Source organism: Mauremys reevesii, unplaced genomic scaffold (assembly GCF_016161935.1).
Source record: "Mauremys reevesii isolate NIE-2019 unplaced genomic scaffold, ASM1616193v1 Contig134, whole genome shotgun sequence".
NCBI classification, from domain to species: Eukaryota; Metazoa; Chordata; order Testudines; family Geoemydidae; genus Mauremys; species Mauremys reevesii.
Window position 1 is genome coordinate 1 of NW_024100754.1, and position 19912 is coordinate 19912.

A 19912-nucleotide genomic window follows, 5' to 3' on the forward strand; every position below is an offset into this window, starting at 1 on the left:
TTCACCTTCTAATCTGTGAAAACCACAGAGATTGAAATGATAGAGGGAGCATGGAAACATTTGCACATGGGGGGAGATAAAATCGGAGAGTAAAATTGGGTTGGCTTCTTACGTCTTCATAACATGTGGGAATGTTTTCAAACTGCAGCGCCCTCCTTTCCCAGAGCAAGCAATGGGTTGAGTTTCACATTTAAAAGGAGGGGCTGCAGTATTCAAGTAGATGTGCAGCACATACCTACTCCCACCCCACTGTGTTGCTATTCTCTGGGATGATCCCTTTTAGCCAAGCAAAACAGCCCAGCATGAACGGGTCCTTTACTGTTCCCTTACAAAAATTCCCCTATTTCAACCAGGTGACCATGAACACTATTGCTTTTAAACCCTGTGCTGTGGTTACAAATGTGCACTCACCGGAGTGCCTTCTCTGGCTTCAGGGTCGGGGATCCTGCCTTGGGAGGGTATTGGCTCCAGGGTGATAAGTTCCTGGCTGCTGGGGAGAATGGATTGACTGTTTGCCTGCTGTGCTCCTCCTCCTCCTCTTCCTCATCCGCAAAATCCTCCTTCGTGTTCCATGAGACTCCCCCCTTGCAGGTGTTCATGGACAGTGGTAGGGTCCCCACCTAGAATGCCATGCAGCTATTCATAGAAGTGGCATGTGTGGGGCTCTTACCTGGAGTGACCGCTGCCTCCTTTGTCTTTTGGTAGGCTTGCCTGAGCTCCTTGACTTTCACGTGGCACTGCTGTGTGCCCTGGTGTAGCCTCTGTCAAACATGCCCTGTGAGATTTTGGCAAATATATTTGCATTTCTTCTTTTGGATCGGAGTTCTGCCTGCACAGATTCTTCTCCCATACAGCAATCAGATCCAGTGTCTGTCTTTTGGTCCATGCTAGAGCTCATTTGTGATTCTGGGACTGCATGGTCACCTGTGCTGCTGAGTGCAGCTGAGCTCACCACGCTGACCAAACAGGAAATGAAATTCAAAAGTACCCGGTGCTTTTTCTGTGTACCTGGCTAGTGCATCGGAGTTCAAAGTGCTGTCCAGAGCGGTCAGAATGGAGCACTCTGGGATAGCTCCTGGAAGCCAATACCGTTGATTTGCATCCACACTACCCCAAATTAAATTCAGCACGGTTTATTTTAGCGCTACTTCGCCGGGAGGAGTACAGAAGTTGATTTACGAGCCCTTTAGGTTGATGGAATGGGGTTGGTTGTGTGGACGCGGTCATTTTAAAATCAACCTAATGCGGCTAAATTTGACCTAACCCCATAGCGTAGACCAGGGCTGTAGTGGGGTGCAGATAGAATTTGTCAGTTGCAAAATAGACTTTTTCCCATTATGAAGGATTTGGGGGAGGGAAGTCTCTCCATGTGTCTAAGTATTGGATGATGTAACCAAACTGTCAGCCTGTCAGCATATCACTTTCTCTTGTGAGGTGAGAAGGAGGTGATTCACCTGAAGATCTGCCAGTGGTAATGCGGGTTTTCTATTTGATCTCTTCTGCACTGTCAATCCAAGGTAAATTATTTACACCAATTATCTAAAACAAATATACTGTATTAATCTTATACTGAAGTCAAATATTACATAAATGACAAACCCCTTGAGAAGAATCATCTCACAAAGGTAAAATTGAATGTAGTTACTCTTTTTTTGTTTTGTTTTGCTTTTTGTCATTGATTATCTGTTTCTGTAAGGCAAGTTTTTTTTAAATTTGTATTTACTTTTGTCACGGGTATACTTTGACACCATGCAACATCTTACAGTTTGTCTTTCTACTAAGGCTACAAGAATTGGAGAACAGGAAAGAGAAGTATGCATATGGTTGATGAAACATACTGTGGGCAGGAGATCTTAATATTAATTTTTTGCTAATGCTAATATGAAGTAGAACAATTTGATTTCTGGGACTGAGGAAAGATATTTGATTTTTTGTTCTGCTCTCAGCTTGTGAATAGAGATCTCAGCAGGTGGAAAAGACATCAGCTGACTCTCCAATAGGAAGTATACAATCTAGTGTCCACCTAAGTTGGGTATTGTTTCAAACATTTTGGTTTCCTTAAGTATACAAAACACATGTCAAATAGCAGATGCAGCTAATAGTGAGAACTGGATTGTAAATAATAGTACATGAAGGCAAGAAGGATGGTAAAATTTTAGAGAGGCTGATGAATGTTAACACCTTAAAGAAAATAGTGTGGACTGCTCTCCTGGTCCATTTCAGTTGAAAAACATTGGATGTGAGGCAGAGAGATCCAGAAAATTCCATTACAGGCTGGAAGATATTCTAATAACTGTGCTAAACTTAGAGGATTTTTTGAGGTGATGGGTGTGGCAAGGGGGAGTGGCTTCCCAATATTGTAAATTTTAGAGATTTAATTACATGGGAAAAGGAAGCCCTCATATCTGACAAGGCACACAGGCTGAGCCCTCTGTGGTGCTTTTTGGCTCCTATCTCCTTCATAAATGACTTTGCACATTGGTGAGCTCCTCTTGTTTGTGTGCCATAGACAGGACCCACTGGCAGTTAATGCTCCTGAAGCAGCAGCTGATTCTGACTCAGGTATCTCTTGGGATATCCATGGCCTCTGCAGGAAATGATGTCAGCATGGTTTGGCCTCTGCTTCACCTCTGCAACTCCCTTCTCTGCTCTAGCAAGAGTTCCATTGTTACAGAGAATGAATCATGTGCAGCCTGTATCTGTGGGAACTTCTGCAAAGCTCTCAAGACTGTGCTGTCCCCAGAGGCAGCACTCCTCCTTCTGTGGCACTCCCAAATCAGAATCTCTCTTCTTATGAAAAGCACATGAATCTGGGGCTCTGTTTAAGATACAGAGGATACAATATCCTTAGTACTCATCCCCAGCTTCTATTGCGTAATGTGCAGATTGCATAGGCCTATTATCTCAGATTTCAGATACAATTATATAAAAACTGTCTAAATAATAAAATATTTGTCTTGTGATTTGTATGTTAGTGAAAAAAATGTAAACCCATATGTTTCAAGCAAAAATACCAAACAATCTATAACTCTTCTATTAATGGCTGCAGATGTAAATCATCACTCCTTGATATGGCTTAATCTGAGTTTAATAAAGTATTATTTATAAAATTGGGTGTACATGGATTTGACTGGAAGGGTAGCTGCTGTGGCTAGCAATTTACCCCATTCCTCTGACTCTCTCTAAAAATTCAAAACCCATGAGCGTGGTTGGGAAATCATACAAGACTGAAATCATTTTTAGAAAACTAAATAAAAAAAGAAGGCTTTTCTTTTAGTCATTTTGTGGAATTTCCTTCACAGGATTTCTCATTTTCAGTAGCAGAGTTAAATGACATGCCTCCTCGGCAGGAGTTGCAAACCACAATTCTTAGTTCTCTGATATTTGACAGGCAGGACAATTTTTTGTTTTCAAATGATTCTCCTTGAATGCCTCTCTTTCACAGTACTGCACTTCCAGGAGCTGATAACTGACACATATATCAGAAAGCCATCTGCTGTCTACTAGCCTATTACAGTAAATTGAGTGTTTATAATATTGACCTACTCCCCTGTTGGCAAAAGAACATTACGAAGATTATCTTTTACAGAACTGGAATTTGTTGAGGAATCTTTGGGACATTGTCTCTGACAATACAGTTGAATGAACAAGATTATCTTTTTGGTTTTTTGAACAGATCTAATCAGTCGTCGCTTATAACAGGTGACATCACGAAAGTATGTAACCTCCCCTCAACTTCTGATGCATTGGAGCAAATATGGTTTAGTTATTCTTAGCTCTGGAACTGATGACAGTCTCTGTAGGAGGGAAAGGGGTGACGTATACTGGTGTAGCAAAAGACAATTTCCCTTCTCCCATCAAATTGTTTCTTCCATGTCATATAAAAGAATGCTCCATAGGATTTGAAAAGAACAGACTAGAAAAGAATCACCTCTGATGAAGCTAAGGATTCTCCTGAGCTTCCAAGCTGACCTGTCTGGAAGGACTCTGAACTTTGCTCTCCTGCACACAGGTGAGATATCATCTGCAACCTGGACCCCAATTCTATGAACAGGGACATATGTTGTTTAATCACCACCCAGTGGAATTTAGAAGCTCACTGCAGACCCTGGAGCAGGGATTCTAAATGAGGTGTGATATCTATAGAGTACACTATCTTCCAGCCATATGTAGGTGTGAGTCATGAGTGATTATTGACTGTAGTCTTAATATTTTGTGCCTTTCGATGGCAAGTGCTCTTGGAAGCTACTTTCTCAAGCAAACCATTTTTTAATTTTTTTTCTGGTGGCTAACAGTCTCCCAGTGATGAAATTGTGAGCTAACACGGTACTCATGGGCTCAAATGTACCATTTGGTGATAAACTTTGATAATGTGTAGATATTTGGCATTTGCCAGAGAGAGAGCTATCTTTATATTTCAGGAACACTGGAATCCAATGGGAGTGATAACATATCCATAAGGCATGGTACTGTCTTTAGTCTAAATAATTCTTCTGAGACAATTTCCAATTGTCCACAGTGAGCTGGGCAGCAAATACCGTGCAAAAAGTGTTGCTGAACATTTGTTTTGGATCTGAGCAACTGCCATTCAGCAACTCTTATGAGACGTAAAAATGGTTCAAAGTGGTTAGGCACTAGCTTAGGTTCTTGGGAAACATGGCTTCAATTTCCTGCCCTCCAAGCTTAGCCTCCGCAGCCTTTTTCCCCATCTGTAAAATGGGAATAATAGCAGAGCCTCTACCTCACTGGGGCCCAGGAAGGCCTGAAGCCCCAGAAAGAGGGTCAGCATTTGCTGGCTTTTGATAACACCCCAGAAGGGACTAAACTGTCAAGAGTGGCTCAGTAGCTGGGAGAGCTGGGCACAACAGATGAAGAGTCTCCAGGAGGAAGCCCTCAGCTACTGCTCCACACCAGAGCAGGGATAATTGAGAGAGCACAGAAGGGGCTGAGAGACCATTGGGGTATTTCACTATAATGGGCCCTGTTGACTGATTGGAGGTTTGAGTCCAGGGACAGGGCTGTAGACAGACTGTACTGGGAGGGAACTGAGATAGACACACCTGGCCTAACACTGGCAGTGGGGCAAGGCACTCACAAGGGCGTGAGTGGACCCCATTGCCCACCCCTCTCTACATTTCTCTGATTTAGTTCTGAAAAATAATATGCCATATTGGAAGAAGACATTCTCAATCTATAAATAAATATATTAAAATGTTAACTCATTATTAGTAAACAATTTTTTTCTAAAAGACTTTGATTCTCGTTCTTTAAAAATCTATTCAATAAATATTAACCATATTTGTCTGTCAATATATTAAAATGCAAACTCTCAGTTACCAGATATGCTCAAACCCGATTCATTAAATAAAGGGGTGCAGGGCAAATTTGATTGTCAGTAGGAGTACGCTTTAGTAATAACCAGCAATGATGGTATTATTCATAAAGAAAATGCCAAACTCACCATAGGGATTCATTAATGTAACAGTTACAGGATGAGACAGGTCTGGATTAACTCTGTTGGATTGATTTTTCTAGGGCCTAAGTGGCCCAGAACAAGCTGTATTTCTTGGCCTCTCCCCTCTACAGCACTTTAGCTTATATTAAATGTCTTACAGCAGGTCCAAACCTGGGCTGCTTCACAGCCATGCTTGTTCTCCAGTCTGTACCCTGCAAGTACTGCAGCCTCAGATCACCATTGTAAATCTCCAGTGACAGTGAAACAGTCAACAGAGGATGACAGCCACTAATGTGTGCTGGGTGAGCTGGAGGATATCTGATAGCAAGGAGGGCAGTGGGTGTTGAGCTGTGCCTGGCACCAATGGAGACCACAAAAATCAGTGGATTAATTAACTCTGTGGCTGTAAACAAACAAATTGCCTCTAAAAAAGCACTTAGGTGTGGAACATCCTCTGTAAACAAAACATGTAAGGTTGGACCATCTCTATTAGTAATCTGAACTTCTAAATAGCCAAAATAAATCCAAATATGAGGTCAAGAGGCTATGGCTGTAGTAGCATCCATGGTATTTTGGGTTATAGCCCAGAGAGTCTGTGGCTATCTGGAAGTGCATTGAACCAGCTGACTTCTGCATGCACACAGAAGTGATTGAGAACAATATACATGTGAGACAACTACACCAGGGTCTGAGAACCCAGGCACACAATGGTCAATGGAGCAGCAGAAACATATATTTTGGTCTGTTCTAGGAGACAACACAGGAAATGGACGAGGCTCAGCTATCCTTGATTCCATGGTTACCTCAGGCATTGCCAAACATGATGAAAAATATCTTAGCTACTCTCCACCCCTTTCTTCTCCATGAGTTGCATCTGTTTATACCAGTTGTGAATTTGCTGCAGTGACTTAATCATAATATGATTAAAAGTAATTAAATACCCAGAAAACACATCGCATATTACTGGGAATTAAGATTACAAATGTGTATTAATAATACAAGACATGACAAGGACTTAGTAATTATAAAAACTCCTAAACATTAGAAATCAGGAATTCCCAGAGTTAAGGTAAATGTAAAAGAGCCAAACACTGAAATACCTGCTTCCAGAAATAAGATCACTTATGCCACCTTTACTCCATTATTGTATATGCAGAGATAAGTTTGAAAGACAAGGTGGGTGAGGTGTTGACTCCACTGAAGACAAGGGGATTTCTCTGAAAAGTACATTGTCAGATTTCACTCACTATGTCTGGTTTTTATTGAGGAATATCTGAACATAAAGATAAGCAGCCTTGCCTCAAATATGGAACAAACTGTAAGGCTGCTCAGCAAATACGCCTCTGTTCTGTTTAGGGAGCAGGTCAAATACTTCTCTCCCATCTTGGGGCTGTGGTGAGTTTACTCTTCTGTGACTGGACAGGCTTTAATCTATTACTGCAGTGAGAACCCCCAAACATGAATAGAATAAGATTGAGCCCAGTGTTAGGGGAACCTCTGGGGTAACTGATTTACATGGTTATGAAGCCTTGTTTTCATGCTGTGAAGGATCAACCCCTTTTCTACAGCAACATTAAAATGATTGAAAACCTCCTGGGACAATCTCCTTCTAGTTTCAAAATGCAGAAGTGGAACATATACTTTCCCAGATGTAAGCTGTTAGCAGTGACGGGCACATGTGGGAACACTGGCTGTGTTGTTACAGTACTTCATAAATATGCCCTGGCTACTTTACAAAACAAAATTGAGCAGATTCCTTCCCACAGAAGTTTTCAGCATAAGGATCTGATTTGGAGTAGAGCTGGTATAATAGTATTTGGTGAATTTTTCAGTTTTTGGTCAAATAATTTATCTGAATAATATTTTAGGGCATTCAACCTCATATTATTGTGTAGAGGTATAGGTTGGAGGTTCAAAGCGGTACTGTAGAGATTCATTTTTTTTCTATATTTGATCAGTCCTCAATTCTGAAGGGTGTAAGAACACCTGATATTTGCCAGCATCTTTCAGTGATCTGGGCCCTAAATGATATGAAATGATTGGTGGAAAGGAATGTTTTATCAGGCAGAGAATTCTTAGGTTTGGAGCTGGAGAAAAAGGACTGAAGGGGTATGAACATTTGGAAAAGGACACCCATTAATATTTCCTGTCATTGGAACTGTCACTTTTTATTTTGATGCATCATGTTGTACAAGGCAGAAGTAATGAAGTAGGCTTTATTAAAAGTTAGTGACAAGAAACCTTCATTTCAATGTGTGTGTTTGGAAAACCAATCACACCTCTCTTTAGTAGATTTTACTTGGTCCACCTAGTTTTTTTTTCACTCTCTCTGTTTAGTATTGAAATTAACTGTGCATTGCATCTTATTTATTTGGGTAGCTTATAAATAAAGTGCCATCAGTTATAATCTTTTTTTTTTCAGGGACTTATATCTCAGATGTTTCATAGTTAACATTGGTATGAAATCTAGCAGAGCATGAATAACAGTCTGAGAGAGACAGGACAAAAGCAGAAGGCTATGGCTGTTTGCATAAGTTCTTGAAAGGCATCTGAACTTAGGAGTCCATAGGAAAAAGATAGTGATAAGTGATCTTGTAATTAAAGACTTTCATAGTGCATAAGTGCACAGCACACCTTTAATTCCTGGAATTTCCTAACTTTTGACGTTTCTGTGTTCCTTAAGCACCTTAAAGTTCTTTTACCCTCATTTTGGGGATGTTATCTCAAATTTATTTTAAAAAAGCATACTGATGAAAATAGATATTCCAATCATATGGGGATTCATATTGACCTTAGCAATTGGGTCATCAGTGTGGGGACAGTTTAGATCCAGACCACCGTTTCTCTTCCACCTGGAACTAATGGAGCAACTTCTGTAGCAGTAAAGCTAGTTATCATCTTTATGTGGACTCTGCTACTAGGAGTGAGCATGCCCGAGGTCAATTTCTTCAGTCCTTGTTGGGAGTCCAGTAGTCAGGCAAAACTCCAGTGAACTTACTTTCTGGAACCTCCACCTAAGTAGCAGAATCAGGGTTTAGTTACAGTGGAGCTCACACAGCTGGTCCCCTGTGCTGTGCTCCCAGGAGGTTTGTATGGGTGTGCAGTGAGGCCCCTGCAGGTCTGGGGCCTAACTAAGGATTTGGCCTTCCACAGACTGGTTAGCTAACAAATCTGCAGGCACACAAGTGGCTCATAGAACGCCCACCCCACATGGGCGAGATTGGGGGATCAACATGTGCGGCATTGCAGAGGCAATGGCCGGCAGGCCCTTGTGATTTTTTCTCCTTCTATATCAGGCTCCCGCTTCCTCCTGCAGAGGGAAGGGCAGATGAGCAGATGCTGTGTGTCTTTCAGTACCAAAGGTCATTTTCCCCACTTGAGCTGTATACGGGAGGGCAGGAGAGCAGCCTGACCTCACAGCAGAGCCCAGCTGTTTTATCAGTTCATGTGGGCACATGGCTACACAAGGCAAGGAAGGCAATATATAGGCAATACATAAGTATACACATATATAAAAGGTGTACAATATACACACATATACACACAATATAATATACATATATATAAAGGTAAGGTAATAATAATATACAAATAAGGCAAGAGACTTGCCCCAGAACCACAGGCATTTATAGGGACATATGGGCCATGCTAATCTGCACTGGTAACAGCATAGCAAGTGAATATAAGCCTGAGCTGCTTCTCAAATGTTCAGCACATTGACTGGTGCTGGCCCCAGGAGTGAGGAATAACAGGGAAGGTTATGGCATGAGTGGAATGTATTAGGCAGCTGGGCAAAGTGGAACAGGCTTTAGCGCGATGATTAAGTTTGGGAGCATCGCATGCTTGTGTATCATCTGTAAAACTAGGAGATGATCTAAGCTGCAAATCTGGAGCTTCTTTCAAGGTGTTTAGTCAATAATGGTTTATGCTAATGTTGGGATTTTAAATGGTAGCGAAACATAGTAAATTATGTTAAAAACTTAAGGGTGATTAAAGAACACCAGAATTGTATTTATTTCTATTTAAGTACCACTCAATCGTAACTATAGTTAGACCTTATACCTAGCAATACTATTAATAGGTATAGGTTCAACTAAACATTAATGCCTCATAGAGAAGTCAACCATGCCTCTATGACCTCCCCTAAGCTTCTGCATGTAACAGGCCAGCCCCAAATTACATAGTCCTCTGTCCTCCTTCTGTGTGGACTCCAAATGTTTGTAAACATTTGGAAACAGACCAGGAGAGTCTAGCATTGGCAGCAGCACTATTAACTTAAAAGGAAGGAGGCGTCTGGCCCATGGCTCTCCCCAGCCTTCCGTATTATGGTAGAGCTGAGCTATCTCTGGAGGAACATGCAGGCCCCCTACTAGTAAAGAGGACAGTGGACGCTGCTGTGTGGAGCTCCTCAGGTGCACCCAAGCACTCCATGGACTATCACTACAGAGCCCTTCTCTCTCCTGCTCCACAGATGTTGTAGTTTCAAAAGCCATGCTATAGCCTATGTGGGATATAAAGCAATGGGAAAGTAAGATATAAGCAGAAGACATGAGGATTAATGTTCCTATTCTGAGCTGTGCCTATAGCAGTGGTTCTCAAAGCCGGCCCGCGTTTTTCTGTTCAGGAAAGCCCTGGTAGGCCGGGCTACTTGTTTACCCAAGGCCAACAGGTGTTCACCTGACGCAGTTCACTGGCTGCGTTCGTCACAAAAGGGGGCTGCGGGAAGGGCGGCAGCACATCCCTCGGCCCACGCTGCAGAGCTCCCATTGGTCTGGAGCGTGAACCGCAGCTGAGCCACGACGCCAAACTCTGCAGTGGCAGGTAAACAAACTGGGTCTTGGATCACTGCCAGGCTTCTCTTCCTGAACAAGTGGTGGACTGGCTTTGAGGAACCACTGCTCTATAGCTGCATTGTCTCACCCTCTTACTCATATATTGAGCAGTATCTTATGATGTGAGTACTCCATTGACTTGTGTGTACTCAGCCTTGACCACAATACAAACATATGTCAGTATATTTTTATGTCATTTTCAGGATGTGGAAAACCACACCCTGAGTGAGGCAGTTATACCTGTCCCTGCCTGCAGTATAAGGGATCTTGGGGACCACTACTACACGGGTGGTGCAAACAAACTTTATTACAAATGCAAAACTAGAAAATTCAATAGTGAGGGGTATGGGGTTGTTAAGGTAGACAAATTGGGAGGGATTTTTTGGTGAACAGTAAGGGGTTTAAGGTGGGGCACAAATACAGTAGGATACAATACAGTGGGTAAATCAGTTACACTGAGGTAATGTGTGTGTAGCCAGCGATTTCTATGTAAAAGGTGTCACAGCATATAACCAACTAACAGTTACATGGAGCAAAATGTGTTAAATAACAAACAATTTAGAAAGTGGTCACACAGTAGTGTAAATGTAGGATGGGGAGGGTATCAGAGAGGAAGAGTAACCAATGGGGGTTTTATGCTAGAGATTTAAAACTTTAGTGAGACAGAACAAAGAGGCCAAGCTTGCATATAGAGAGAGTGTAACAAGGCAGAAGGACACAGAGAAGGGGGGGTTGCAGGAAGACAGACAATTACAATTAGGGCAGAACACAGCAAAATCTTATCTATGATCTAACTTTAACCAAGACTACACAAATTAAAACACACAATGCAACAATTTCTGCTTCCAACTTACAAAGTATAATGCTAAAACTTAACGTAATGTGCACTCATAAGGTAGTTTCATAGAGGGATATGGTGTGTGTCCATGACATGCTTCCAAAGAGAGGGGGTGACTGCAGCATCAGGGGTGGCTGCAAGCAGGTTTATTTTTATAAGTTGTAAGGCATCAGAATCAGAAACAGATTACAGATACAGATCAAGGAGTTAGCTGGTGGTCTGTCTGTTGGGGAAACAGAATCAGCAGCCAGGATGGGGGCGGGGGTGTAAGAGAGGTTTTAAGACACAGACCAAGGTTTAGCTGAGTCTGTGTGTGCTGGGGAGACAGAGCTGCAGCTAAAAATAATAAAATAAAGTATAGAAAGTTTCACAGGATCCTGCCATCCCCAAGGCAGCAGAGGCAGAAGCAGCAAGAAATAAAGGCTTGGTACAGTCTTGATAACTGTAGATCTCCAGGCAATTGCTCTTCGTGGGGCTCAAAACTGGGCGCTCAAAAAAATAAAACGAGAGCAGAGAAAGGACCTCAGAACCCCTGGCTGATCAGGACCAGGCAGCAATGCAAGAACCTTTCAAGTCTGTCTTAGAAAATGTCTGTTTATAAAGGCAAACCTGGGCAGCTCACAGTAACCTGATCGGCCCCTTCTTACAGGAGGACAGCAGTCAGGGAAAAACTGCAGCAGCCACTATTAGTTCAGATCTAAAGCCTGAGCCTGTAGTAAAGTGACCTTGCTCCAGATCTTAAAAACACACAGGTCTTGCAGTCTGGACAGTGCCCACCCTGCCACCAAGCCCATAGGTTTTAATAAGGTGATAACAGACTAACTCCTTGAACAGGCAGGTCCCACTTACATAAGTGGCCATCCCTTTGAGAAGGCAATGGCTCTGGTTAAACAAACTTAAGGGGCCTCCTTGAGACAAGCAGAGGCCCAAAACAACTTAACAGCCAGGAGGGTGGCCACAGGAGGAAAACAAGAACAAAATGGAGTAAGGGGACAGCCAGGCAGAACTAAATGGAGCTGTAACAGACACCACCTAACTCCTGCAGAAATTTGTCAACAGAGGGTCATAAGTGTAGACAAGCCCTCAGTGTGGTAAGGGTGTTGATAGCCATTGTAGATTACTAAGAGAATATAGTGTGGAAAGCAGCTTTGGAAATGTATATATTACTATTTTATGCCCTCTTCTACAAACAGAATATGCTGAAAATATATGTTGAATCAATAGTTTCAAAGGAAAAGGTTTTGTTGAAAAATAGGCCTTTTTTCAAAATTGGAAATTTTTGTGAATTAAAAACAAATTTTGGGAGGCAGGTTGTGAAACTGAAAAGCAAAATATTTAATAAGGCTTTTCACTACCTCAACACTTTTCAGTCTCTCACCCCTTTTAGGAGCAAAATGGAAAAGGTAAAAAGTGGGGAGGGAAGGGAAACATTTTAGATACTTTTTTAAAAATAACTTTGTTTCAAAGAGTTTGAATAAAAACAACCATGTTCCTTTGTAAACACAAGAATGAAATGACTTTCAAATGTTTTGAGAAATTATCTGAATTTTTACCTAATTAATAATATTATAGCTTCTGAAAATACTACCAGAAGCCCTCTGTTTCAAAGGAGACAGTCATTTCTGCCCTTTCACCATGTATGATTTTTTTTGTCTCAAATCTCTTTAAAGGATGGTTATATTTAGTCTGGAAAGATTACATTTTGTAAATATAGGTAAATTATTTCACTGTACACACATATAAACTGATGAAAAATATATCCTTGATAATAATGGAAATGTACAGATTGAGAATTTATTAGAATTTGGTTTAAGGCTATTTACTTTTTACATAGTGGCATAATGATGTGTTGACAATTTGTTTAAACAGTTATAAGATTTATCCTTTTGAATCTGTCTGCTATTAAATAATTACAATTGTCTGATTCTCACCTCAGCAATTTCCTACAACTGTAAAAAATTTAATTGATGATCAAAATTGCTTAAAACCCATGTAATTTTGCACAACCTGAAAATGTACAAATAGAAAGCATGCTTTATCAACATTGATATGTCAAATTATTTAAAATCACATTCTTCCAAGCCTAGTCTATATTTGCATGAGATTTCTGATACTGCTTCTACATTCCATAATATATACTTTTGTTTATTTTATTACACATAAGCAAATAGTGCATTCATTATTGCATTCAGTATTCCTTATGAAAATATGCTTATGATATGAAGAGTAACATAACTGAGATATACTTCTCTCTACATGACAGATGGCCTGGTGGAGATCATTGGAAAGGCAGGATTTACTGAATGATTATCCGAATTTGTATGCCTGTATCATTCTCTGTACATCTGAAGTTAGAATATTGACTATGTATCTGTATTTCAACCATGTTACTTTGGGTGACGCTTCACTGCAACCCCTTCAGGTACAATAATGGAAAGCCAGACAGGGCGGATGGCCCATCAGTGAGGACAATAGACTGAAAAGCTGACCTTACTGTGGATGCTCCATACACTGCCACTGACTCAATGGACGCTGTGGTGTACTACAGGGAATATCAGGGGTGGTGTTGCCTGATACTAAAAACACATTACTCAAATTTTGTAATCTTTCTATGGAAGGAAGTGTATGGGGCTGTTTAAAACAAAGACCCCGCTCAAGTGCGTAAATCCTATTTAAGGGTGGGGAGAAGGCAAATAAGATCTCCTCCATGGCCTGTCTAACAAGAGAAAAGACTGCAAAAGGAAGGCAGGGGGAATCCAGACTGAGACATAGGGTCTAGTCTGAAAAGGAATATAACTGGAACGCTGAACCACAGAAGCTTGCAAACTGCCCTGCAAATAAATAATATCTAGGTAAATACTATTTGTAAATCACTTTCTTTATGTGAAACTAGCTTATTGGTATGTTTGATTTAATTTGCTTAGTAATCTGCTTTGTTCTGTTTGTTGGCCTCCCTTTTACCACTTACAATCTGCCTTTTTATAGTTAATAAAATTTGTTTTGTTTATTATTAAACCCAGTTTCAAATTTCTAACTGTGTGGGGCAGATATGCACACCCTCTACTTGCCACTGAGTGGAGGTAAAAATTTCATACAGTATCTTTGGGTCTGTGCTCCAAGGAGGTGGACATCTGAGTGCTCAAGCAAGTCCCTAAACTGAGTCTCCCAGAGATGATCTGTGCTGGGCGTGGCCTCTGCCTGTGTGTGTGTTAGAGGAGGGCCAAGAGCCTGGCTCAAAGACAGGTTAAAAGGAGGCCTGATGCTAGCAGAAACAGGTAGACTCAGTATCTCAGCACACTGTGGTGGCTTCCCAATGGGTCGTCACAAGTGGGTCAAATCCTCAGCTGCTGGAGGTGTGCCAATTTATACCACCAGGGAACTGGCCTAACCTCTGTTGGTTTTGTAATGGCAAGGAATTTGCTTGTATATGAAAATAGCTTGTAATTAACTCATACACATCTTCCTTTTCTTTTGGATACTCACACTGACTTCCACCATACATTATTTGACAGCTGAATGCACTGTGGCATAGTTACTTTTCATGGTGTGTTCCTAGTGCTTCCAAATGGATTAAAATTAGTAGGGCTGAGATTTCAGAGGTGTTACTTTCTTCACATTCTCAGTTCTGATAGATACCTGTATCACTGAGACAAACATTTGGCGACTTTAATGGTGTTAAATCATCACACTTATAGAATTTGGTACAGTGCACTCTGGTTTAAGAGAAGGAATTCCTGTAAGAGTTACTGCATAAGGGGTAAATATTAATTACTGCAAGACAGTCATGACATTTTAAGGAATTGCATTGGCAGTGTATTTCCAGTGCTCTTTCCTCCCCATACACTGACCCTAGAATCTTTCAGTGATTCCTCTTCTGCCCTGTCCCCACACATTGCTTTGAGATTGAATCTGAACATAGAAATAAGAAGTTAGACACAAGTGTCTGTGTTAGTTCTGGCCTGACTCTGCAAGTACTAGCCTCTATTTGCTGCTGCCTTGTGGCCTATTCCACCATCACATAGTGCAACAATGCTACAAAGGAGTGTGGCCTAGGGATAAAGCACTGACTGGGATCCAGCAGATCTGGAACTATTCCTGACTCTGCCACTTATTTAGGGCAAGTGTAGACGGGTCGGACTCACCCCCGCAGCGCCCTCCTACTGGTGACTCCGGGAATTAGCTCTTATCTCCAGCACTTGAGCGCCCTCTGCAGGCTGGTGATCCACCTGTCCTCAAAGGCCCCATGTCCCCTCCCTGACTCAGTGCTCCTTTACAAGGGCTGTGCTGGCCCCAGCAGTAACCCCTTTCTTCTCTGGGTCTCCTCCTTGGGGAAATCCCCCACCCTCTATCCCCACCTTGCCTCAGTATTGGCTACTGCCAGTCATTGTCTAGCCCCACACCTCTGGGGGCAGGACTGCATCAGCCTCACTCATCACAGGCAAAGGGGGTTTGACCTGCTGCCTTGACTCTACCCCTGGGCTGCCTCTTGCAACCCCTAGGTACCTGGCTGGCCCTTCTGGCTTAGGTCAGCAGCCTGGGCTTCTCTAGGCCGAGCTCCCAGCCTCTTCCCTCAGCCCTCTGCTTCACTCTAGGTACCTTATCTCAGTTCCCTGCAGCCAGGCCCTTTCTCCCTCTGAATGCAGAGAGAGACTGTCTCCTTCTGGCTTCCCTGGCCTTTATATAGGGGCCAGCTGTGGCCTGATTGGGATGTGGCCCCAGCTGCAGCCACTCTCCCCAATCAGCCCAGCTTCTCTTTGCTTCCCAGCCTAAAGGGCTGTTTTCTCTCCAGCCTCCCCGGCCCTTCCCAGGGCTGTTTTTAACCCCCTCTCAGGGGAAGGAGCAGAGGTCCACCCTGCTACAGCAAGTTACTTTCTCCTTCTCTGTAGCTCAAGTTTCCCCATCTGTAAAATGGGGATAGTGATACTGATCTATTTTTGTAACGCACTTTGAGATCTACTCAGTGAGAAGTAAGAGTGAGGTCTTATTATTACTAGATCTACTCAAAGTGTTTTTGCATGGCTAGTTATAACAATTTGGGGACAAGTGTCATGCCTTATGTACAACGATAAGAATATAGAGAGAGTTGCTTTGTTTGAACACTGAACAAGGAACTTTATTAGAATAAGGAAAACTGTTTCATCACTATTCTGCTTCATGTGCTCACTCTGCTTCATTCTTTACCTGAACCTTCATCAGCCTCTCCTGACTGGCTTCCCACTACATATTTAAAATCACAGTGCACATTCTGATATGTTGCTCTTTGAAGGAAAAGGCATATTGCCAGCTGATGTTTTAAACTATGACACATTTAGCTTTGTGGTGCTGCCCAATGGATGTTCTAGTGTGACACTTTCTTAGACCTATTTGCAAGACGCAAAGGAAATAAGCAAAAGATTACAAGATTTTTTTAAGCAGTGTTCTCTGTCTATGTACTTTTACCTTAAACGTGTTACATACAGGTGACTATTTCTAACTGATTAATAATGTCCACAGAATTATACTTGGATGATTTAATAAATTGAACGAATATCACGCTAGCATCTGTCACAGATGACTAAGCTCTGTTTAATATGAATCAGCATAATCATTCATTGATTTATGGACCCAGAATTCTCAGGAGCCTGGAACATTATACATTCATGATGTCCTTGGATTTTACATTTAGATTTTGGAGTTAGTTGAAGCGATCTGCTTTCAAAATCAAGCAAGCAGGTGAGCTCCTATACACTGTATCTAATATGCATATTGTGCACTGTTTATTCTGGCAGAAATATAATACACTTTCCAAATAAGGCAGGAGCTTTACTTTCCATGGGTCGTGATTAACTAATGTGTCGGTCTGAAACTAGATGAAAAGGATTGATAAGCAATCAAGAATTTAGATGGTTTTCTGGAACACCTGAGTCTGTAAAAGTAGGCTGGAAGTCCCATGAGAACACATTTTTCTGCAATATTTTGCACTTTATATTTCTGTCCAGGACTTTGCAAGCAGAAGTGAAGAGGGACAAAATGGAAAAGGATTATAAAATTATCCAACCTATTCTGAAGTTCAGGAATAAGAGTTGGTTCAGGTTCAATAAAGTTAACATTTCTCAAATGGAGGCTTGTGCCAATTTCCTGTTCCTGAATACTGTGTATGCCTGGGTTCTGAATCGGAACCATCTGGGAAAACATCAACACTGGGACCACTGCAGGCTCAGTCACAGATCTGATCATTCCACACAGAGTTCTGGGCCGCAGATCCAATCATTTTCCCAGTCTGCCTCAGCTTGTGAGTTTGGAAAATCTGTATTTTCCCTACATCGAAATTTTTCATAAAAATGAAATTTACTTTAAATTTAGTCAAATTTAAGCATTGTTTCTATATCAGCTGTTTTATTTAAAAATATATATAAAGTAAGATTTTGAAACAAAGTCACTTAAATGAAAAGTTTAACTTTTCATTCTGAAAGTGTTAAAAGAGACATTTCCCACAATTTTGAAATGCTCTTTCCAACTGTTTCAGACAAAATTTTGTCTAAATTGATGCAATTTCACAAAGAGTTTAGTTTGCATTGAGACAGCATTTTCTGAAGAAAATCCATTTTGATAAATTTCCTGATCAGCCCGATACCAGAGATTCTGGCACCTACTGGTGACTCCGGGAATTAGCTCTATTCCAGCACTTGAGCGCCTCTGCAGGCTGGTGATCCACCTGTCCTCTGGCCCCCGTGTCCCTCTCTGGACACAGTGCCCTTTCACATGGGGTGCTGCCCCCTAGCAGTAACCCCTTTCTCACTGGGTCTCCCCTCCTTGGGGAACCCCCACCCTCTATCCCCACCTTGCCTCAGTATTGGCTACTGCCAGTCATTGTCTAGCCCCACACTCTGGGACAGACTGCAGTATCAGCCTACTCATCAGAGGCAAAGTTGGGTTTGGACCTGCTGCCTTGGCCTACCCCTGGGCTGCCTCTGCAAACCCCAGTACCTGTTAGCCCACTGCTAGGCTGCAGCCTGGGGCTTTCTAGGCTGGAGCTCCCCAGCCTTTCCCAGCCCTGCTTCACTCTAGGTACCTTATCTCAGTTCCCCGCAGCCAGGCCCTTCTCCCTCTGAATGCAGAGAGAGACTGTCTCCTTCTGGCTTCCCTGGCCTTTTATAGGGGCCAGCTGTGGCCTGATTGGGATGTGGCCCCAGCTGCAGCCACTTCCCAATCAGCCCAGCTTGCCCCAGCCTAAAGGCTGCTTTCTCCAGCCTCGGCCCCTTCCCAGGGCTGTTTTTAACCCCTTCAGGGAAGGAGCAGAGGTCCACCCTGCTACAGCAAGTTACTTTCCTTCTCTGTAGCTCAGTTTCCCCATCTGTAAAATGGGGATAGTGATACTGATCTATTTTGTAACGCACTTTGAGATCTACTAATGAGAAGTAAGAGTGAGGTCTTATTATTACGGATCTACTCAAAGTGTTTTGCATGGCTAGCTATAACAATTTGGGACAAGTGTCATGCCTTATGTGCCAATGATAAGGATTACAGAGAGTTGCTTTGTTTGAACACTGAACAAGGAACTTTATTAGAATAAGGAAAAACTGTTTCATCACTATTCTGCTTCATGTGCTCTCACTCTCTGCTTCATTCTTTTACCTGGAACCTTCATCAGCCCTCTCCTGACTGGCTTCCCACTACATATTTAAAATCACAGTGCACATTCTGATATGCTGCTCTCTGAAGGAAAAGGCATATTGCCAGCTGATGTTTTAAACTATGACATGCCATTTAGCTTTGTGGCATGCTCCAATGGACAAGCCCTAGTGTGACACTTTCCTTAGACCTATTTGCAAGACGCAAAGGAAATAAGCAAAGATTACAAGATTTTTTTTAAGCAGTGTTCTCTGTTCAAGTGTGTTCTCACCTTAAACGGTTACATAAAGGTAAGACTATTTCTAACTTGGATTACTAATGTCCACAGAATTATACTTGGATGATTTAATAAATTAAACGTAATATCACGCTAGCATCTGTCACAGATGACCAAGCTCTGTTTATGAATCAGCATAATTCATTCATTGATTTATGGACCCAGAATTCTCAGGAGCCTGGAACACATATTCATGATGTCCTGGATTTTACATTTAGATTTTGGAGTTAGTTGGAAGATCTGCTTAAAAATCACAAGTAGGTGAGCTCCCTATACACTGTATCTAATATGCATATTGTGCACTGTTTATTCTGGCAGAAATATATCACACTTTCCAAATAAGGCAGAGCTTTACTTCTCTTCCATGGGGTCGTGTGATTAACTAATGTGTCGGTCTGAAACTAGGGATGAAAAGGATTGGATAAGCAATCAAGAATTTAGATGGTTTTCTGAACACCTGGAGTCTGTAAAAGTAGGCTGGAAGTCTCAAGGAGAACACATTTTCTTGCAATATTTTGGCACTTTATATTTCTGTCCAGGACTATAAGCAGAAGTGAAGAGGGACAAAATGGAAAAGGATTTATAAAATTATCCAACCTATTCTGAAGTTCAGAATAAGAGTTGGTTCAGGTTCACTGTAAAGTTAACATTTTCAAATGGAGGCTTCAGCTAACTTCCTGTTCCTGGAATGCACGTATGCCTTGGGTTCTGAATCGAACCATCTGGAAAAACACTGACCATCGGGACCACTGCAGGCTCAGTCACAGATCTGATCATTCCACACAGAGTCTTGGCCGCAGATCCACCCATTTCCTTCCAGTCTGCCTCAGTCAGGAGTTTGGAAAAATCTGTATTTCTCCCTACATCGAAATTTTTCATAAAATGAAATTCCATTTTTT